This window comes from Lactuca virosa, chromosome 4 (genome assembly GCF_052849685.1).
Source record: "Lactuca virosa cultivar CGN04683 chromosome 4, Lactuca_virosa_CGN04683_v6, whole genome shotgun sequence".
NCBI lineage: Eukaryota > Viridiplantae > Streptophyta > Magnoliopsida > Asterales > Asteraceae > Lactuca > Lactuca virosa.
The window spans coordinates 274230406-274255431 of record NC_136429.1 but is presented as its reverse complement, the minus strand read 5'-3'; positions in this window follow the sequence as shown (position 1 = coordinate 274255431).

Below are 25026 nucleotides of genomic sequence, written 5' to 3'. Positions count from 1 at the left end.
GAAACTATCACCACACCAGAGTACACCGGGAAATACAGTGTCTGAACTGCCACAGGAAGGGACACACAGTACGTTTCTGCAGGGCACCGGCTCAACCAATCTCCCAAGTCCCCGGAGCTGAAGAAAACCAAGCCTGTTATGGCTGTGGCGAGACTGGACACTACCAGAGGAACTGCCCGATAACAAAGAACTCAGGTGCGGATGGAAGAATTCTAATGATCACCGCAGGGGAATCTACCCCGGAGTCGTCGACGAGCAGTGATACGTTTTTCGAAATAGTAATTACTTTGAAAATTAATTTATATTCATATAAGATTAAAACTTGGGGAAAACACTTAAAAAGTAATTATAATAACTCACATTTTGAGATAGATCACAATATTCAAGAGAACTAAAAGATCTGTTTAGAGAAGCTATAATGGCATAGCATATACATCATGGTTGTGAATAACTAAGAGGCTGCAGGCTTAGAGTGAGTGATTCCGCCTTAATCCTTGTTCCTTATTTGGTAAAGGATTTGAGGCAGAGTTACTCAGTCAACTGTCTTATTCACCTTAAATATTAATAACTTGTATATGACAGGCGATCTTAGTGGTACCAAGGAGGATCATGATATAAAGTATCATCACCAGTTATCAAAGCACTTTCATTTGTATGTATGCGCACATAGCGATACGATACCTAGAAGTGTTAACATCAAAGGGAAAGCAGAAAGCCCTGGATCATTTACAGAGAGTACATTGTCGAACATACTAGGAGTACATTATTGAACACACTAGGGATACATCATCGTATAACAGACGTTTCTTTCAAATTGGCCAAAACTTTGTTCAGTAAAGAGTCCGTTACTATCATTTGTCATGAATTGGCGTGGTCCTCACCATACTAAGTTCATATGTTTCTATCGCCTCGATCGACAATTTCTCGAAACTTTCGTCTTTCATATCGACAGTCCGACCTAAACCTCAGTTTTATCTTTCATGTTCTAAACCCCGAAGTACTCGTGCGAATAGTACTTTGTCCTCTGAAGCCTTATCGTCGAATGTCCGCAGACCGTCACAAAATACCACTCGTCCAACAGGCCAAGTTCGAGTACAGAGGCTATGGACGAATACAGCCCACCTATCACTATTCAGTGTATACGCGAGGGTGGTATATGATTATGATTACGCAGATTTAGTATGTGTGTTTTTGGCCTATCTCCTGTTCCTTGTTTGGTTGTGGACCTGGGGCAGAGTCGCACATCCGACCGTCTTACTAATCCTAATTATATACGACTTGTATACACGAGGTACTGATAGATGGACCAAGTACGAATCCTATCATGAACACCAGGGCATAGTTGCTAGGTCTACGAGTAGGTATTCTGCCAATCAGAGGAGTGCAACCCCAGTAGTGCTGCTAAGAAAGCTAATTTCGGGACGAAATTCCATCTAACGGGGGGATGATGTGACAACGTGAAAAAATTTTGTTTTAAAAGCTCAGTCAGTCAACTCAACTGAGTGTCAGACTCATTAGTAATGAGTTCTAGCCTGGTTAAAGGTCCTTCTAAGGAGTTTTAAGCCTAGTACACTTAAGGAATGAGTGCCAGAATGAACCTGCTAGAGACACTGAACAAAGAATCAAGCCTTAACCTCTTCAAAAAGAGTTCACGGCCACAACACTTGAGTTTACGGCCGTAAACTCAAGGTGGGCCGTAAACTCCATCCATATAGGCTCATTTCCTTCAACTTTCTTCATTCTTTCATTTCCAACTCAAGAACACCCCATTTCTCTCTCAACTATCATCACGATTTTCATCCCAAATCTACAAAAGTGTAAGTGTTCTTTCCTTGATTTGTTGTTACACTTCATCTCCTAGTTACACTCTTTGATTTCATCCACGAAATCATTCTTTTCTTAGATCTTCAAGTTTCACCAAGAACACCAAGAACACACACTAGTGTTCTTGGCTAAAATCAACCATTTCAAGCCTCTATATCGTAAGTACTCTTCCCTACGCTTGATATATAGTTAGGACTCATGCTTAGAGCCTTGAAAACATCAAGAACACAAGAACAAAAGGAATTTACGGCCAAGCCATCTCCCATGGCCGTAAACCCCTTTAAGGGTGCCATTTTGGCCATAAAACCACCCTAGACGCAAAGCTTGTGACCTAGAACCCTTCATTGATGAGAATAGGACCTTAAACTACTGTCATATGCATAATGACCATGAGTTTACTGCTGTAAACTCCTTTGGGCCGTAAACTCATCAAAATCCTCCATTGAGCTGGTCTTTCTCATCCTTGTGTAGAGCAAAAGTCCCTCAAGCTTCCCTAGCCTTCAAACCCACACTTATGCAGGTTTGACCATGAGTTTACGGCCGTAAACTCCCTTTGGCCATAAACCCATGGTAGTAAACTCAAAGAAGTACCATTCCACCTTCCTTTGATGAATCACATGTGATTCCAACACTTGTTCAAAGTGTTTCCTAGTCCCAGAAGGTGTATCCTTTCATATAGTTGCTTATAAACACTATATTCATGCCAATATATTTCATTTAGGACTTATTGTGTCTCGGGACTTCATTCGTGGAACTTCTCATCCTTACACGCATATTCGTTGAATCACCCACATCAGGTGAGTTCATACCCCTTAATGAATCTTTTAGCTGTTTTAAATGATTTTAAGGGGGGGAATACAAGTTGAACACAATGATAATTGTGTAATTGTTTGTTATAAAAACCTTTCAAAATGTTGCTTATCTCTTTTATAAGTGATGAAAACATTTCAAAAAATCTTTTAAAGTTATGTTACTTTATAGTTAATCAAACTCCGTTTTTAAAGTACAAGCATAACTTAGTAGTAAAATGAGTCTTTTCAACAACAGTTCAAGTAAAAACATTAGTAAACTATAATAGGTATAGTTTAGGAAGATACTATTCATTACTTCTAGTACAATGAAGCATACAAAGAGTCGGTTCATACATGAGTCAGAACATACTATGATGAGAAACAAACAAAACATACTATTATGAGAAACAGAACAAACATACTAAGTTGCTATAGCATGGAACTACTACAGGATCTAATTATACTAATGAATCACTAACTCATTGTTTTAATCAAAAGGTGATAGTTATATTGGGTATACATGATCATATAACTTTAATGTGAATTACACAGCTTGCAACAATTTGTAGAGGTCGCGTTTGGTTCCCTTAATCTCTAGATAGGGAGAGCGTTTAGTAGGGGTACTAGCCTTGACATTATGACCATAATAAAACAAACATGTTTTAGGTCATCAGTACATCCGTATGTCATTATAAACGACGACTGTGTACTTACATCTCCCATTACTTTCATAAAAGTGACATTTCCACTTGAAAGTCAATACAAACTATATTTTTGGTTAATGATAGTCTCACTTGGGAAAATATTGCATTAGATGCCTTGGTAGAAGGCTACGTTTAGTAGAGAGGACCATAATGCTAACCTTATGATTCCTTAATGTATACATCAAAGGATATATATATATATATATATATATATATATATATATATATATATATATATATATATAATCAATAGGATCCGACAGGTAATAGGATGTGTGTTCTCCGCTTCATTTCCTGTTCCTTGTTTGGTTGTGGGCGTGGAACGAATTCACGCAGTCTATTTTCTATTTGATTCTAGATATATATATGCTCAATATACATTAAGTCATCATAAGGGTACCAGGTATGGGTCAAGTCATAGGACACAGAGTCAATGCACAGTTTTCTAGTACAAAACATACTTTCCAAATCAGAACTTTTGGTATACAAAACTAGAAACTTCCCAGTTAAGGGTTTAATCCATTTTATTAAACCAGTATAAACTTAAAGGACCTTAGGTGGTTAACTCTATAATATTTTAGTTTATACATCATGGTTATATATAAATAATACCCAATAGGTAGTTGAATGTGTGCTTTCCGCCTTACTTCCTGTTCCTTGTTTGATTGTGGGCTTAGGGCAGATTCACTCAATTAACTTTCTATCCGATAGTAGATCATATATATCCAATATAAACTAAGTTATTATAAAAGTAATCACTGTGGTCACCATTTTATTACAAGAAATAAGGGTTTTCTTAAAGAATCTTTTCATTAAATATAAAGGAACCATTACAATTAACTCCATGAGTAACAAGTGAATACACCAGGGTTATATACAACAATGATATAACAACTAATGGGATGTGTGCTATCCGCCTTACTTTCTGTTCCTCGTTTGGTTGTGGGCTTAGGGCATATGCGCACAGTCGATTGTTTGTTTACTCTGAGTTTTATACAACTTGTATCCATTTAGTACTCATAGAAAGGATTGTAGAGTCATTTTTACTTATCTTTCATTAAAATAGGAAATATAGGATTTTCTAGAGGAACAGGCAAACTTTTCTAAACAGAATTTAGAACTTACGACATTTTACAACTACACTTTACAACGACATTTACAACTTACTCACATCACTAAAAGCTTATGAACTCACCAACTTAATTGCTGATCAACTCTTTCAAATAACTTGTATTCTCAGGAGCCTAGTAGACAGGTACTCATGCTGGGAATTCAGAAGATGGAGCATAATAGCTTCAAGTCTTGTTTTGTTATTTGCTTATGAATTCTATATTTTGTGAACACACACATTGTAAACACTTTCTTTCTAATGAAATGGTTGTTCATTACTTGCTTACTATAATGCATATCTTGTGATACTAAACATGACGTCCTCCACCCGCGAACGTTTCCGCCGTTCCGGTTTTGGGGTGTGACACCAGCATAGTTCCCAAAGATTTTTGTAAAGACTGCCAGAAACGAGAAGTGAATCTACTATATCGGTCAGAAATAATAGATATTGGCACACCATGCAGTCTAACGATTTCCTTGATTAGTAAGAAGTGTGCGGATTTGATTAATCTTTTGACGATTACCCAAATAGTATCATAAACACCCGATATCTTGGGTAACATGGTTATCAAATCCATTGTAATCCGCTCCCACTTCCATTCAGGGATTTCAGTTTGTTGCAATAAACCTGAAGGTTTCTGGTATTCTACCTTGACTTTCGCACAAGTAAGGCACTTGCCCACAAAGGTAGCAATTTCAGCCTTCATGTTAGGCCACCAGTATAATTTCTTGAGGTCCGGATACATCTTGTATGAACCTGGATGAATGAAATATCGGGTTTTGTGAGCTTCATTCATAACCACGTCTCTGTAACCACCAAATTTTGGAGTCCAGATCCGGTTCATGAAACAATAGACTCCATCATCCCTGACTCTGAAGTTTTTATCCATTCCTCTCAAGGTTTCACCTGCCACGTTTTCAGGTTTTAAAGCCTCGAGTTGAGCCTCTCTGATCTGTGTGGACATATGTGAATGGATTATCATGGTCAACGACTTTACTCGGCGTCCCAAGTATTCTTTTCTGCTAAGGGCGTCAGCTACTACGTTAGCTTTACCAGGGTGATAAAGAATCTCACAATCCTAGTCGTTTAGTAGCTCCACCCACCGTCATTGTCTCATGTTCAACTCTTTCTGATCGAGGATATGCTGGAGACTTTTATGGTCCGTGAATATTATGCATTTAGTGCCATATAATTAATGTCTCTAGATCTTCAGAGCAAATACCACTGCTCCTAGTTCAAGGTCATGTGTTGTATAGTTGACTTCATGCGTCTTTAGCTGTCTTGAGGCATATGATATAACCTTTCCACTTTGCAAAACAACACATCCAAGCCCTTGATTAGAAGCATCACAGTACACTATGAAATCCTCTGTCCCTTCAGGAAGAGACAGGATCGGTGCACTACACAAAGCTCGCTTCAGCGTTTGGAACGTTGTTTCTTGCTTTTCTCCCCAGCTAAAAGTTACACCCTTTTGCGTTAGGGTGGTAAGATGCATAGTTATTCGAGAGAAATTCTGGATGAATCTGCGATAGTAGCTAGCAAGACCTAAGAATTGACGGATTTCTGTAGGTGTTTTGGGTGCTGACCAGTTTTCAATTGCCTTTATTTTGGAAGGGTCGACGTGTATTCCTTCTTAACTGACCACGTGACCTAGGTAATCAATCTTCCCGATCCAAAATTCACACTTTGAAAACTTCGCATAGAGTTTCTCTGATCTAAGATTTTGCAATACTTGACGAAGATGTTGGCCATGTTCCTCTTCACTTTTTGAGTAGATAAGGATGTCGTCAATGAAGACTATGACGAATTTGTCCAAGAATGGATGACACACTTTGTTCATTAGATCCATGAACACATCAAGTGCATTTTTCAATCCGAATGGCATCACTACGAAATCGTAATGACCATAACGAGTTCTGAACGCGGTTTTGGGAATGTCATCCTCCAAAATCCGTAACTGGTGATACCCGGATCTTAAGTCTATTTTTGAGAAGTAGCTCACACCTTGAAGTTGGTCGAACAGATCGTCAATGTGAGGCAGAGGATATCTATTCTTGATGGTAAGTTTATTTAGCTCACGGCAGTCTATGCACATACGGAATGATCCATCCTTCTTCTTTATGAACAAAACCGGTGCTCCCCAGGGTGAGAAGCTTGGTCTTATGAAACCTTTGTTAAGGAGTTCGTTAACCCGGCTGGATAATTCCTGCATATTAGAAAGTGCAAGACGATAGGGGGATTTGGCTATAGGGGTAGCCCCACAGATTAAGTCGATTCTGAATTCGACTTGTCGTTCGGGAGGCACTCCTGGAAGATCATCGGGAAAAATGTCGGGAAAGTTGCAGACCTCAGGAATGCTCGCAATGTCTTTCACTTCTTTCTTTTTGTCTATCATGTGAGCTAAGAAAGGACAGTACTCTTTGCGAAGGTACTTCTGTGCCTTGATGCAAGAAATGAGTTAAGCGTTTGTCCCGGGTTTGGCGCCGTAAATAACAAGAGTTTCGTTAGTTGGCAAGTTCAGACGAGCGGCTCTTTCATAGCATAGGATGTCAACATGGTTAGGAGACAACCAATCCATACCTATTATGATGTCGGAACTTTTGATAGAGACCGACATAAGGTCTATTGGGAAACAATAGTTATTCAAGGTAAAAGAACATCCTATGTATATATCGTTGGTGGATTTGGATTTCCCGATAGTCATTTCGACTGTGAATGTTTCTTTTAGTGGTTGGCAGTTTTGATTTAGAAAGCGTTTGAAATTATGGCTCACAAAGCTCTTCTCAGCACCACAATCAAATAGAATGCATGCATAAGTGTTGTTGAGAAGGAACGTACCCGTGACCACTGCAGGGTCAGCCACCGCTTCTTCGTGACCCAAGGCTAAAATTCTCCCAACTCCACCGACATTTCCAGCTTTTGGACAATCTATCTTGAAATTCCCACATCACCGCATTGGTAGCATGCTTGACCTACTCCAGCAGCAGGTACTTGGCTGAGTGGTTGATGTGGTGATCTACAGAATCGGGCAGTATGCCCTTTTCTGTTACAGTTACGACACTGCATTTCCCGACAATTTCCGTTATGGTGAAAATTGCACTTGTTGCACTTGGGGAGGTTACCAGCATAAGGCTTAGCTGGTGTAGGGTTAGCGGGAATAGCAGCAGGTACAGTAGCAGCATTGACTGCAATTAGCTCTTGTTCCAACCCTTCTTCTTGCTGTTGTTGTAGTTGTTGTTATTGTTGTTGTTGTTGTTGTTGTTGTTGTTGTTGCTGTTGTTGTTTCCCTTCGGTGGTTCTGGTGCAGCAACCACTGAGTTTTGACGGGCTCCGTGGTCAATAAGAGATTATGCCAGCTCTTTGGCACTGTCAAAAGTAACAGGCCTCGAAGCTAAAACACTTGACTGAATTTGGGGCGACAGATCCCAAATATATCTCTCAATCTTTGTCACACCCCAAAACCGGAACGGCGAAAACTTTCGAGGGCGAAGGACGTCATGTACAGTATCACAACAATGCATAGTAGTAAACAAGCAACAACATCATCCATTGCATTAATAATATAATTTTAATACAAGTGTGTTCTGTCAAGTTTAATAGAGACCAAAAATATGAATCAAAATAAAAGATGAGTCTTGAACGAGCTCCATTTTCTCAAAACCTGGCACTGGTACCTTTCTACTGGTGACCTGAGAATACAAGTTATTTTGAAAGAGTTTATCAACTTTAAAGCTGGTGAGATCATAAGTATTTTAGTGTCATTGTTTGTATGAAAGTGTTTGTAAGTACTTGATGTATAAGTTTGTAAATGTTTGTAAATGTTTGTAACTCCTACAAAACCCTATGTTTTCTACTAAAAGCAGCCTTCTACCAAGGCATCAAATGTTTGTATGTAAGTCTCTTGTAAGAGTATGTATTTTCCCAAATCTGACTATCATTAACCAAAAATATAGTTTTTACATTTTTGTTCATTGTGTGAAGATCACAAAGTGACAGCAATGGGGAAATAAAAAAGTACTGTAGTGTTGTATTAAGTAACTACTGCTGTACTAACTACCTTAAACCAATTGTTATTTAAAGTACCATGTGATATGCCTGTACCATACTACCGACTAGAAACACGAGGATGAAAGACGCCAGAAGGAACGACGTTTGGCGCCCGTAGACTTGCAAGTCCCACTGTAGCGAGCAACAAGGTGTAGGATAGTCAATCCATTATAGATCTATACACAAACTCAACGCTCTCCACTTAAGGAGATTCTGGATACAAAACGAGCCATGACAGGTGATGCCATGCCCCGTTACGTGGCTTACATAACTATTGTAGTATTCTTGTATATGTATTGTGTATACTAGCTTTATTGTATGTTCTCTCTCTCTGTCTAGTATGTATGTATGTTCTCTCTGTCTCTCATAATAGTATGTTCTCTTGTATAATGTATAGTATGTACTACTTGTATTGTATGTTCTCTCTCTGTCTAGTATGTATGTATGTTCTCTCTGTTTCTCATAATAGTATGTGTTGACTCATTTATGAACTAACTCATTGTATGTTTCATTGTTCTAGTAATAGTATTAGTAATTTCCTAAACTATACCTATTATACTTTACTAGTAATGTTGTTTGTATGTATGAACATGTTTGTATACCCTTGCTACCCAAAGGTATTGAATTGAAAGAAGGAACTTTTATATCTATATACATATACATAATATATAACTAGGATTCAAACGACCTTCGGACAAACAACCGATACCCTAAGTCCACAACCAAACAAGGAACAAGAGGTAAGGTGAGCTATCAGTCCTAAGTCCTTTCAATCCTACTTATATAACTATATCTATATAGATACACATTTAACCAAATATAAGTTTAAAAGAGTTTAATAAAAGTATTTAACATGTAAAAGAGTTTGTAAAACAGTTTGAAGTAGTTTGTTTGATAACATAGTTTGAAAAGTAAGAAATCCACTTGTTTGGTAGTTATTAATCACATGTGAGTGATATAATAACTATAATAGTTCAACTTGTATTCCCCCCCCCCCCCATAAAAGCATTTAAAATCATTTAAACGATTGATTAAGGGGTATGAACTCACCTGTAATGAGTTGTTTGGATGAACGGATGGTATAGGATGCTAAGTGTCAAGTGAAGACTTGAACACACACACAGATCCTATTTAACATATAATGACACATATATGCATCTAATTAGTCACTTAACAACTAATTAATCAAGTAAAGACACCCTAAAACATGGATAACACTTTGATTCAAGTGCTAGTAGTACCAAAGGGTTGTATCTAATGGGAGTATGGCCTTACATTTGAGCTTATGGCCATATTGGTCATAACACTTGAGTTTACGGCCATTGGTCATTTACCCATGAGTCTAAGGCCGTAAACTCATGGTATAATGTACCATTTTGTGCTAAAAGGTCTTACAAGTCATGATTTAGCATCTTATAGTCAAGTCCAAGCCTTAGGAAGTCATGGTGGCACAATTGCACCACTTTATAGAGTTTACAGCCCATGGTCATTTCTCCATGAGTTTACGGCCGTAAACTCTATGTGTTGTTGATCGTTTTGATGTTTAAGGTCCTAAACACTTCAAGGAAGTGATCTAGGCTTGCATCCAAGGCTAAGGAAGGAACTAGGGCTCACTATGCCTTCTTCATTAGGGTTTACGGCTTTAGAACATGTCTTGGCCGTAAACACCTTATGGACTTGTGATTCTTGGTGTTTTCTAGTTGAATAAGAAGTGAAACAAGCCTTATAACAAGCTAAGGTAAGAATACTTACAATCTAGGAGCTTGTAAGGGAGTTCACGGCCCAAGAACACTAGTGTGTGTTCTTGGTGAAATGAAGAATGCTTGAAGTTCTAAGCAAATGGAATGATTTCATGGATGAAATCATGTAAGATCACTAGATTAAGGAAGAGATCAACTAAAAAAGGAAAGAAATACTTACTTTCTTGAAGATCTTTAAGAAGAATTGGATGATACTTGAGAGAGAAATGGTTTCTAGACTTGAAAATGTGAAAAAAACTAAAAATGACTAAGTGTCATTTATATAGTCTTTAGGGTTTACGGCCCTAACACTATTTGGGCCGTAAACTCCAAACTCTTGGAGTTTTGGAACTTAAATGTTGCACACTTTACCCTAAAGTATACTCCCTCCTATTATCTCTTGAAGTACTAGGCTTTAGAACACTCAAACTGACTCCAAAAGCTTAAAAGTTAGAAGAAACAATTCTGACTTCTATTGAAGTGAATGGTTGTACAAGATAGAAATTTCGGGTTGTCACATTATCCCCCCGTTAGAAGGAATTTCATCACGAAATTAGAGTTTAAGCAAATAAGTAGTTACAAATAACTAAGTAAAAATACGAGGATATTTCAGTTTCATCTGATCCTCTCGCACCCAAGTGAATTCAGGTCCTCGTTTGGCGTTCCAACGAACCTTCACTATCGGGATACGGCTTTGTTTCGTTTGCTTGACCTAGCGGTCCATGATCTCTACAGGTTCCTCCACGAAGTTGAGGCTTTCGTTTTGAGCAATTACTACATGTATAGCCGTGAGGAATAATTTTTATTTAGTCAACTTTGATATATTCAATTACGCCTTTTTATCATATACATCTTGTTTTTATTTTGAAATCTCTATAAACAAGTGATCCTTATTTACATTTGCTCTTTCGTTCTAAATTCAGAAACTTGATATAAAATGCAATTTTCATTGTATTTTTCCTTATAATTAATACACAAGAAGAATACCATTGTTCTTATCATTTTTCTAAATCCATAAAATATATGTGAAGGATATGTTTCCTTATGTTTCTTTTTTTTAATACATCAAAAAGTTTTGAATTTTACGATTATCTATTCTCTAAATGATTGTTTTTGTAGAAACACTAAATTAAGAATCCACTATTTTCAATGATCGATATTTTTACACATTTCTTAAAATAGTATTCTACTTTGTAATTTTCAGTTAGTTCCTAAACTCTCAACTTTGTTTTTATAAATATGCTGACTCATAAGCTTGAATTTGTCCTGACTTAGAGAATTAGACAATTTTTTTTCAAAAGAGTAATCAAAATATTTTCAGACAAATTCCTTTAATGACGACTTAAACCTTTAAGCTTAATTAATCTTTATATTATTTTACTACTTTGTTGGATCGCCACACATGTATCTTCATTATCTTGGAATTATTACACATTTTGATAATAGTGAGATTTATTATCATTTTTAAACACACATTTTGATAACAGTGAGATTTTTATCACTTCTAAACACTTAAAATGCTATCTACACAATGTGATTTAACTTATCATAAACTTTCATCGCTTCCATTTGCAACAATGACTCTCTAAATATATTTATTCTTCGAATAAGGTTTTATTATTGTAAGAGTAACCGTAGTAGTAATTATAGCCTCGGAGATGCTCAATCATTTCGTAATTTATTTTGTCGACGACACTTAATTAGCCTTTACATTTGAGATGTACCAAAACTTCGTTGCCTACCCTTACTACGTATTTTTAGGAACTTACCCTCGACCGCTTCTCTTTCATTCGTGGTACCCCTTCTTATTTTGGAATATATCTTTTCCAGATTTAGTAGCCAACCCGAAAGTGAACAAATTGTTCCTAATCTCTTTTTTTTTTTAAGCGGCGAAGTTACACTTAGTGTTAATTTAGAATGCGACTTAAGCATCAATGCGGATTTAACGCTCAGTGCAGTTGGTGCTTCAGCAAAACTTATAACGTTCTTTAAAATACTTGAAAAGATTTACTCAAGGAAATGATGAAAACCCACTTTTCTAACCAATCATCTTGCATGCAATCTGCCAGATTTCTTTACCTGACTTTAAACTATCATATCTCACTCATTTCTTAGCCAAAATTTGTGATTCGTTTTCTGAAATATAATATTTTGAGTTAGCTTTCAAACTCATCTGACCTCACTGGAAAATTCCAATATTTCGATTTTTACCAATTTGTACAAAACTGTTGCTCAAACAGCACTTTCCTTATGAACATTTCTTTTGTGTTGCATGTTCAAAGGACTTATTCATCACTACAAATCATTCAAAAATTATTTTAAACTCTTAATATCATGTATTAATAGGAACAAAAAGATCTTGATTCAAAAGTCTTTGTAACATGTTGCAAAAATTGTCAAAGTAACATCAATAATCTTTACATAAATCACAAGAACCAAGTTTTCTCAATACATTTTATTGAGTCTTTAGGCATGGTTTTCAACATCAAAAATAAGAAAACAATTTTTCATTGTTGTTAAGTTGTATGAAGATGCATTCTGGAAATTTTCAGCTCAATATATATTTTCTTTGTTTTTATATGAAAATAATAAGAAAATAGAGTGTTAAATCATATAAAATACTTACACTAGTAAATAAATTCTGGAAAACTTCTTGGATGCTTCTTTAAGTTTATAAACATCTCCCATGAAGTTTCAATGACTTTTGTTACTGTTTAATATGGTTTTGAATTTTCTTTTTGTTTAGCCCCAATAAATCATAAAACCACTTTAGACAATTGGAAAAGGTTGTATAACAATTTTCGCACCTTCTACCAGAGGTATAAGACTTAGAAAAATATTTTCAGAATTTTTCATAATGCATTCCTATTTTTCACCGATTTTTGTATTTATAATGGCCTAAAAATAGAAAAAAATAGTTCTGCTCACCCACAATTCATGAAAATTTACCAGAACACTTTGTAGTACATTAGGAGGCTACATAAAATTTTTGATGATTTTTCTCTTCTGTATACTATTTTTCACCTATTTTCTAAGATTAAATACACTTAAATACACAAAATCGGATTTTAGTATATAAAACCACATTTGGTATTTTTCCCAGATTATTTACTCTGTAAATGAAGTGTACAAAAATTTTGGTAATTTACTTTAACTTTTTGATAATTATTCTCCAATTAATGATTATTTAAGAGGATAAAACAAAGAAAAATAGAAAGACTAACTGAAAAATATATTTTATATTTTTCACAGCTTCTACATGTATAATAAAAGTGTTACAAAAAGTTTGGGTAATTTTGGAAACAGTTTTCTATTTACCCTCATTTTTATTAGAATAAATGCATAAAAATCATAAAATTGGGTTAAACAGTTTACAAACCCCTTTTTATATTTTTCCCAACTTAAGTATGTGTAATGACATTGTTATAAAAAGTTTGGGGTATTTTCGTAACTGATTTCTATTTTTCATGAATTTGTATCTATTTAGAGAATTAAATATGTGAAAAATGGTTATACATATTCATAATCCATGAAAATATATCTAGAAGTCTGTTAGTACATTTAGAACCAAAATCTGAAGTTTGGTAATTTTTATTAACTGTTTAGTATTTTTCATGATTTTATGGTTATTCAAGAAACTAAAATCGTGAAAAATAGTCAGACAAATCAAAAATTCAAGAAAATTTATCTTAAGGTGTTTGACATCAATTAAAACTGAAATGCAAAGTTTGGGAAAGTTTAGAACTAAATTGATTTAGTTTTGAATATTTAATCATTGGAACACCTCTAAAATGTTAAATATTAACATTTCAATAATGGAAATTTTCCACTTAAATTGTTATATAACAATTGATTCTTTGAAATTTAATTTTCACAGAAAAATGTTTGTAACTTATCAATATTAAATTTTGACATAATATTGACATAATTCTATTGTAGTAGTAAGTATACTAGTGTTAGATTTTGATTTGAGACTCACTAGCGAATACCATTATTGTAGGAATCGGTAGTGGTACACGTGGAATGTAGTTCAAGGCATCATTTGCATCATCTCAATGCATTGTGAGTATTCACCACTCCCCTATTTTCCGTTTTTAAATGTTTTGGGGTGGAAAAGCATGTCCTAAACTATTTATGTTCGTTGTATTTAATTGACTCGTATAAACTTGGTTGCTATATTTTGCATATTGTGAGTATTCACCACTCCCCTATTTTCCGTTTTTAAATGTTTTGGGGTGGAAAAGCATGTCCTAAACTATTTATGTTCGTTGTATTTAATTGACTCGTATAAACTTGGTTGCTATATTTTGCATATTGTGAGTATTCATGCACTCCCCTATTTTCAGTTTTTATGTTTTGGGGTGGAAAAGCATGTCCCGAAAAACTATTATTTGAATGTTGTATTTAAATTGATTTGTATCAAACATGATTGCTATTTTATTGCTATGTCTCTCTATGTATGTATATGCAACACGGAACATGAGAACTTATCGTACTAAGGCCCTTCCCTTATCTCTAACCATTAACTCTTTGAGCCAATGGTCATTATGGATAGCGCTATTAGGAATTGACAACTCCTCACTCGCCCTATTGCTGGAGTGCATGATACCATATTCATCTATGGAACGATAAGCATAGATCTTGATAGGGCTTCAGTCATAGGTTTGGTTGAGACTCATTGTTTGCTCATATACATACAAACTCGTTTCTCGTGATAGCAATAAACTTGTTTATTAATTATAGCAATGAACTTTGTTTCTCATTACAACAACGAACTGTTATTACTGAAAACTTATATACATGTTTTAGCATTGGAATTGTTTGCTCCTTGTAGCAACGAAATTGATTGCTCATTTTAGCAATGAAACTTGTTTACTCGTTTGAGTAACGAACTTTATCTTCCATGAGAATATGAATGTTGCATCTTATTTGGGCAACATACCTTATCTCTCATGATGACAAAGAACTTTGTTTTTACAAACTTATTTACTCATCTTAACAATATACTTTTATTATTGGAAACTTTTATCAAAACTTTGATTTCAATTCATGGAACCAGTATTATTTTGTTTATCTGTGAGTACTCACCAACTATGTTTGTAGTTGACGCTCGTTTTACATGCTTTTTCAGGAATCATCGAGTAAGTGGCACTTAGGGACACATCATTGTTAGGAGCATTCGCATGTGTTGTATTTCAATTTACATTGTTATTTCTTTTAAAATTTGTTCAAACCATTGTAAATTGTAAATATTTTTAATACTATGGTTGGTGTTGTCTTCTAACTTATGCTATGAAACCCTTTATACTGCCATGCCTCGTGTTTCCGCTTTAGCGGGGTGTGACAGAAAATGGCATCAGAGCCGAAGGTTATAGAGAATACCGGTTTTCCTTTGGAGAACCACAACTATAGCCAAAAAATTTCAAAATGTTTTTAAAATACTGAACATACTACTGGTATAACTAATTCGAGTACGCATTATCATACTTTAATTAAGTATAGCCTGGCCAACTATGCTTAATTAAGGAAACTTAATGTGAGGCTTGAAACGGTTATAGTAGAATTATGTTCAAAACGATTTTCAACTTAAACTTTTGAAAAACAAAATTTTTCGGTGTGCGTATGGGCATTGCATATTATAGGCATTGATCTAGATACACTTAGAAACTAAGTGCACTTTTATAACAATGCCATTATTTAGAAATATTCTTGTCCCTTATCAAGTGCTAGGTTAACCACTTAGGTTATATCACTAGCCACTCTAGGAGCAATGCACTTAGTACTAAGAATGGGTATTCCTCGGTAGCTATTGAATTTAGATGTAAGATTAGTAGCTAGATATACACTAGTAATTATCTTAAGTCGAAACATATACCAATTATTCCTCAATACCTCTTCATCGTCTTCAAGAGTTACAACTAGGAAAAAGCATTTCGATACCGACACGAATGATATTTGGAGCATCTCGTAAGGAGGTAGATGAGTCACCACTAAGTAATCACTTGGATACCATTGGTGGGCATTCCGGATTCGACTCACAAGGAGACACGAAGGTTTAACGCATACGTGAGACCTTATTACTACGCTACGATTTAGCTCTACGTTGTTTCCACCTTGAGCTTAAAACTTAACATAGGATGTCCCTTTGACCTCTATAAAAGGTCGTAAAATGCATTGACACCATAAAACGTTTTTCAAACAATTTTCTTGCCCTTTATCTTAGGGAAAAAGACATCGGTACTCGTCTTATACTCGCCTTGTACTCGCCTTAGTATTTAGGTACGATCAGCTACACTAATATACTTATTCCTTACTTCTTAATCTTCCATCGAAAAATTATTTCGCTTCGTCGGTTTTATTTATCATCAATAAAATATTTTATAACCACTTCAATCAACTTAGTAGACATTTCTTAACATTGTAAGCAATATTCTCGCTAAAAATCTTTTGACAACTTGCTTTAACTTAACACTTTTCTTCAAAACTCAATTTAACCATTATTGGTTTTAACCTTGCTATTTCAATTTTATTTCAAATCCATTTCAAATCCATTTCAATGGATAGATGTGTTTTTAAGGGCATATAAACCATTTTAAACCTTGCTTACCATTTTGACACGTTTTCGAAAAACTTAGAAACATTTTCTTTTATAAAAGTGTTTAAACTCTATTCTATAAAACTTAAACATATAACATTGAAGTCCTATTATATGTAAAAGCGTCCTCGGATTTTCCAAACCACTTTTGCTTTGACACATTTAACCGCTTTCTCATTTAGGAATTGTAATTTACTTTAATGTGTTTTCTCGAAAACACAACATAATATTTATGCAAATGTCTACTTCAAACATGTTTATAAGACATATCTAACGCTTGTAATTCCAAACATACCTTATTTGTGTACTTTGCTTCAATATAGTTTTATAATCTATAAAGATTCTAAAATATAAAGCATTGCAAAACTTAGTGTTCACTTTTAAATTTCCAGTGGCGCACTTTCGACAATGCACAATTATTCATCTAAATATGTTAAGTCTTTACCTTATCCGTTTTAACCATTGTTGGACTCCAGTAAAAAATGTCAAAGCTGTCGGAATTTCAATTACAAGTTTTAGTGTTTCTTCTTTTTCACAAATGGAGTTTAACTTAATAGATAACTCATAAATTTTTAGAAAACACTTTAAAACTCCCACATGTCTATTTAATCATCAATATACATCAAATATTAAAGTTTGAAATATATCTCAACCTGGTTTTAATCTACCTATAGGTATTGTCCTTATAATTTTAACAATAACAATCATTGCCGCCGCTACCTTCCTTTTTCTTTCCCCCGCACTTGATTTCTTGCTCTCCTTATGACTTTAGATCTCGCACACCCATAATAGTAACATAATACATTGTCTAACTTTGTTTCTATCTATTTTGCTTCTCCTGGTATCATGTTTGTACACATACATACTAGAAGTCTATCCTTTCGTTTTGAGCAATTAATACATGTATGGCCGTGAGGAATAATTTTTATTTAGTCAACTTTGATATATTCAATTACGCCTTTTTATCATATACATCTTGTTTTTATTTTGAAATCTCTATAAACAAGTGATCCTTATTTACATTTGCTCTTTCGTTCTAAATTCAGAAACTTGATATAAAATGCAATTTTCATTGTATTTTTCCTTATAATTAATACACAAGAAGAATACCATTGTTCTTATCATTTTTCTAAATCCATAAAATATATGTGAAGGATATGTTTCCTTATGTTTCTTTTTTTTAATACATCAAAAAGTTTTGAATTTTACGATTATCTATTCTCTAAATGATTGTTTTTGTAGAAACACTAAATTAAGAATCCACTATTTTCAATGATCGATATTTTTACACATTTCTTAAAATAGCATTCTACTTTGTAATTTTCAGTGAGTTCCTAAACTCTCAACTTTGTTTTTATAAATATTCTGACTCATAAGCTTGAATTTGTCCTGACTTAGAGAATTAGACAATTTTTTTTCAAAAGAGTAATCAAAATATTTTCGTACAAATTCCTTTAATGACGACTTAAACCTTTAACCTTAATTAATCTTTATATTATTTTACTACTTTGTTGGATCGCCACACATGTATCTTCATTATCTTGGAATTATTACACATTTTGATAATAGTGAGATTTATTATCATTTTTAAACACACATTTTGATAACAGTGAGATTTTTATCACTTCTAAACACTTAAAATGCTATCTACACAATGTGATTTAACTTATCATAAACTTTCATCGCTTCCATTTGCAACAATGACTCTCTAAATATATTTATTCTTCGAATAAGGTTTTATTATTGTAAGAGTAACCGTAGTAGTAATTATAGCCTCGGAGATGCTCAATCATTTCGTAATTTATTTTGTCGACGACACTTAATTAGCCTTTACATTTGAGATGTACCAAAACTTCGTTGCCTACCCTTACTACGTATTTTTAGGAACTTACCCTCGACCGCTTCTCTTTCTTTCGTGGTACCCCTTCTTATTTTGGAATATATCTTTTCCAGATTTAGTAGCCAACCCGAAAGTGAACAAATTGTTCCTAATCTCTTTTTTTTTTAAGCGGCGAAGTTACACTTAGTGTTAATTTAGAATGCGACTTAAGCATCAATGCGGATTTAACGCTCAGTGTAGTTGGTGCTTCAGCAAAACTTATAACGTTCTTTTAAGTTAGATAATATCTAACTATATAATCTTTTTCAACTAGGTCGCCATGGTTGGATCATGATTTCCATGATCCTAATTTCTCGCAATCTAGACTGTAGAACTCGAATTAGGGAACCATTAATTTGATTATAGCTAAAGAGTTGGGCTGTTCCCTTGAGGAATTAACCCAAAATAATCAAAGAGCTCTTCAAGTCATCATCTCTCCAATTATACAATTGTATTCGGCTGAGTTCTAATAGAATGTGTCACGAATTGAATTTCGGGACGAAATTCTTTCAACCGGGGGAGATTGTGACAACCGTCAAAATTCGAGTTAGTTCTAGATTTGATAAACTTAGTTGCACATATAGGCACAACACATATTAGACTTAGTAATTAGAAGCTAAGTTATAACCTACTAGAAACTTGGAAACAGATAGAAACAATGGATGGTGTACTTAGATTTCACCTTGATATGTGAATTCTACATCTACTAAGCTGTAGTGACTATCCATATTTGGATCACTCTTTGACTCGAACAATATTTCATGAATCATGTACACACATCATGCACTTGACCTAGAAGTAGAAGTTAGTTCAAAGTCTCATAGAAACTTAAGTCAAAATTGAAGACTAGGACTAGTATACTTGATTCCTCAGTTTCGCTTGAATCTCGGAATCACTACATAGAATGCCAATAAACCGATAAAAATAAATTACAAACATTATTTATAACTATAAAATATTTATAATACCATAAGATAATTTAAAGTCTCAAATATTCTATTTATTTTGATATTCAAAGTTTATTAAACTCCAAAACCCTACAAGCCCTAAAAACTCATATTTATAAACTTTAACCTTAAAAATCCTATAAAAACAATTATGAACCTTATAATATTATATTATCATAATAATTATTATGAAATAAATTTCAATGAAAAATAAAGATTTAGTTATTAACATTTACCCTTGATTTATAAGTCAAAAATCAAGAGTTTTATGCATAAAAACTAGGTTAAGGTGCACATTTTATAAAAAGTTGGATATTTTTATAAAAGATTTGAATTTTTATAAAAGAAACAAGAGAGAGAGAGCCTCTCCTCCCCTAAAATCGGATCCCTCTCTCCCCATATCTCTCTCACACTCTCATTCTCCAACACACACACATCTCTCTTCTTTCTCTCTCTAGAAAACTCTCTCTACCTTCTCTCTACTTTTTCTCTCCAAACACCACTCCATTCTCTCTTCCTCCCTCTAAGAACCAAAATTTTTTCCAGAAAACAAACCCAAGAACACTCCTCAAACTCGAAATCTTCATCATCTTGTGTTATTCTTGAAGCTAAAATCGATTTCTACTTCACTTTTCCTTCAAGTTTTGCTCTTTTTCTTACACTTTCTCCTTCTTCATCTTCTTCAAACTTGTTTTCTTTTTGTTAAAATGGTTTTTACAACATTATGGATGTGTTTTAACACCATGCATGTATGATAAACAAGGTTGCATGTTCATGATCTTAGTGCAAAAATCGATTTTAAGGAGTAAAACATCAAACTCAAGTTAAGAGTTTTTGAGAAACAAAATTTTGTTCATAAATGCATGTATACATTTTGATAAGTTTTAATCTTTTTATCTCTGGAAACATGACTAAAATATGAGTTTATCATGATATATTTAAAATACTTGAAAAGATTTACTCAAGGAAATGATGAAAACCCACTTTTCTAACCAATCATCTTGTATGCAATCTGCCAGATTTCTTTACCTGACTTTAAACTATCATATCTCACTCATTTCTTAGCCAAAATTCGTGATTCTTTTTCTGCAATAGAATATTTTGAGTTAGCTTTCAAACCCATCTGACCTCACTGGAAAATTCCAATATTTCGATTTTTACCAATTTGTACAAAACTGTTGCTCAAACAGCACTTTTCTTATGAACATTTGTTTTGTGTTGCATGTTCAAAGGACTTATTCATCACTACAAATCATTCAAAAATTATTTTAAACTCTTAATATCATGTATTAATAGGAACAAAAAGATCTTGAATCAAAAGTCTTTGTAACATGTTGCAAAAATTGTCAAAGTAACATCAATAATCTTTACATAAATCACAAGAACCAAGTTTTCTCTATACATTTTATTGAGTCTTTAGGCATGGTTTTCAACATCAAAAATAAGAAAACAATTTTTCATTGTTGTTAAATTCTATGAAGATGCATTCTGGAAATTTTCAGCTCAATATATATTTTCTTTATTTTTATATGAAAATAATAAGAAAATAGAGTGTTAAATCATATAAAATACTTACACTAGTAAATAAATTCTGGAAAAATTCTTGGATGCTTCTTTAAGTTCATAAACATCTCCCATGAAGTTTCAATGACTTTTGTTACTGTTTAATATGGTTTTGAATTTTCTTTTTGTTTAGCCCCAATAAATCATAATACCACTTTAGACAATTGGAAAAGGTTGTATAACAATTTTCGCACCTTCTACCAGAGGTATAAGACTTAGAAAAATATTTTCAGAATTTTTCATAATGCATTCCTATTTTTCCCCGATTTTTGTATTTATAATGGCCTAAAAATAGAAAAAAATAGTTCTGCTCACCCACAATTCATGAAAATTTACCAGAACACTTTGTAGTACATTAGGAGGCTACATAAAATTTTTGATGATTTTTCTCTTCTGTATACTAATCGGTTGCCTGAAGCTTGACATGATGAAGGCGCTTTGAAGCCCTTCCCGATTTTTCTCCTATTTTCTAAGATTACATACACTTAAATACACAAAATCGGATTTTAGTATATAAAACCACATTTGGTATTTTTCCCAAATTATTTACTCTGTAAATGAAGTGTACAAAAATTTTGGTAATTTACTTTAACTTTTTGATAATTATTCTCCAATTAATGATTATTTAAGAGGATAAAACAAAGAAAAATAGAAAGACTAATTGAAAAATATATTTTATATTTTTCACACCTTCTACATGTATAATAAAAGTGTTACAAAAAGTTTGGGTAAATTTGGAAACAGTTTTCTATTTATCCTTATTTTTATTAGAATAAATGCATAAAAATCATAAAATTGGGTTAAACAGTTTAGAAACCCCTTTTTATATTTTTCCCAACTTAAGTATGTGTAATGACATTGTTATAAAAAGTTTGGGGTATTTTCGTAACTGATTTCTATTTTTCATGAATTTGTATCTATTTAGAGAATTAAATATGTGAAAAATGGTTATACATATTCATAATCCATGAAAATTTATCTAGAAGTCTTTTAGTACATTTAGAACCAAAATCTGAAGTTTGGTAATTTTTATTAACTGTTTAGTATTTTTCATGATTTTATGGTTATTCAAGAAACTAAAATCGTGAAAAATAGTCAGACAAATCAAAAATTCAAGAAAATTTATCTTAAGGTGTTTGACATCAATTAAAACTGAAATGCAAAGTTTGGGAAAGTTTAGAACTAAATTGATTTAGTTTTGAATATTTAATCATTGGAACACCTCTAAAATGTTAAATATTAACATTTCAATAATGGAAATTTTCCACTTAAATTGTTATATAACAATTGATTCTTTGAAATTTAATTTTCACTGAAAAATGTTTGTAACTTATCAATATTAAATTTTGACACAATATTGGCATAATTCTATTGTAGTAGTAAGTATACTAGTGTTAGATTTCGATTAGAGACTCACTAGCGAATACCATTATTGTAGGAATCGGTAGTGGTACACGTGGAATGTAGTTCAAGGCATCATTTGCATCATCTCAATACATTGTGAGTATTCACCACTCCCCTATTTTCCGTTTTTAAATGTTTTGGGGTGGAAAAGCATGTCCTAAACTATTTATGTTCGTTGTATTTAATTGACTCGTATAAACTTGGTTGCTATATTTTGCATATTGTGAGTATTCACCACTCCCCTATTTTCCGTTTTTAAATGTTTTGGGGTGGAAAAGCATGTCCTAAACTATTTATGTTCGTTGTATTTAATTGACTCGTATAAACTTGGTTGCTATATTTTGCATATTGTGAGTATTCACGCACTCCCCTATTTTCAGTTTTTATGTTTTGGGGTGGAAAAGCATGTCCCGAAAAACTATTACTTGAATTATGTATTTAAATTGATTTGTATCAAACATGATTGCTATTTTATTGCTATGTCTCTCTATGTATGTCTATGCAACACGGAACATGAGAACTTATCGTACTAAGGCCCTTCCCTTATCTCTAACCATTAACACTTTGAGCCAATGGTCATTATGGATAGCGCTATTAGGAATTGACAACTCCTCACTCGCCCTATTGCTGGAGTGCATGATACCATATTCATCTATGGAACGATAAGCATAGATCTTGATAGGGCTTCAGTCATAGGTTTGGTTGAGACTCATTGTTTGCTCATACACATACAAACTCGTTTCTCATGATAGCAATAAACTTGTTTATTAATTATAGCAATGAACTTTGTTTCTCATTACAACAACGAACTGTTATTACTGAAAACTTATATACATGTTTTAGCATTGGAATTGTTTGCTCCTTGTAGCAACGAAATTGATTGCTCATTTTAGCAATGAAACTTGTTTACTCGTTTGAGTAACGAACTTTATCTTCCATGAGAATATGAATGTTGCATCTTATTTGGGCAACATACCTTATCTCTCATGATGAAAAAGAACTTTGTTTTTACAAACTTGTTTACTCATCTTAGCAATATACTTTTATTATTGGAAAATTTTATCAAAACTTTGATTTCAATTCATGGAACCAGTATTATTTTGTTTATCTGTGAGTACTCACCAACTATGTTTATAGTTGACGCTCGTTTTACATGCTTTTTCAGGAATCATCGAGTAAGTGGCACTTAGGGACACATCATTGTTAGGAGCATTCGCATGTGTTGTATTTCAATTTACATTGTTATTTCTTTTAAAATTTGTTCAAACCATTGTAAATTGTAAATATTTTTAATACTATGGTTGGTGTTGTCTTCTAACTTTTGCTATGAAACCCTTTATACTGCCATGCCTCGTGTTTCCGCTTTAGCGGGGTGTGACATGGGCATGAGCAGATCTCGAAGATCGACTCCGTCTTTTCGAACCATTGCGAGAGGGCAATGACTCCGCCAGTCCCTTTAAAGGACAGTGGCTTGCAGTTGGTGAAGTCCTTATAGGAGCACTCTCTCAAGCGCACAGGGGCTTCACCATGGGTAGAACGAACAGGCGTTTTCGCACCACTGGCGTTGGTGGAATGATATTGCGCCATGGCTGTAGCCACAGCCGCAGCTACAGTAGCATTCAGAGCTGTCGTATCGATTTGGGGAGCAGGTGGTGTGGCAGTTATCGGAGGATCGTGTCTCGTGGATCGGCGTGGAGGCATCTTTTATCTATAATTTTCCAAATATGAAGATATTGATAAGAATAAAACAAGGTAAATGATGAGAGTGACTCATGGACTAACTCTCCATAGCCCAACAGCACAATTGAATAGCATGATTGGATGTAGATCTAGTACTAAAAGATGATAGCATTTGGATAATAATTTCCATGAGATTAGATATCTGTCAATAATACTGGTATTACAGATGTAACAAGTTCGGGAAAAATGACCTAGAAATAGGTCTTACATCAAACCAAGATGGGAAAATTTTGACAGAACTATGACCTGATTAGGACTTAACAGATCCAAAGTTACCATAACGATTGGAAATTAAACTAGAGTTTTTACATAAACTAAGTTATATCCAAAAGAGAAGTCGAGGAGACTCTATCTGCGACGAGAACTACTAGAGTGGGTTCTTGACTCCGACAGAAGGCGTTCTATGTCCATCATGCGCCTTTCGGATCTTACTTGCCGAGCTCGAAGTTCCAGGACTTCGGCTTGGGTTTCAGCAAGTTCTCTCTGCGGAGCTACATTCTGGTTCTGAGTCCTTTCGCGAGCAGCCTCCAGCTGACGAATGCGGACTGTGTTGACTCCAGTGTCAGCATCAACCTGCAGAATTTGATGGATAGCCGCTCTACCCTGCTCATCAGTACGAGCAACCCTGCAGACTAGAATAGGCAAGATTCTGTCCGTTGTAAGGTAACGTCTGACCTTACTC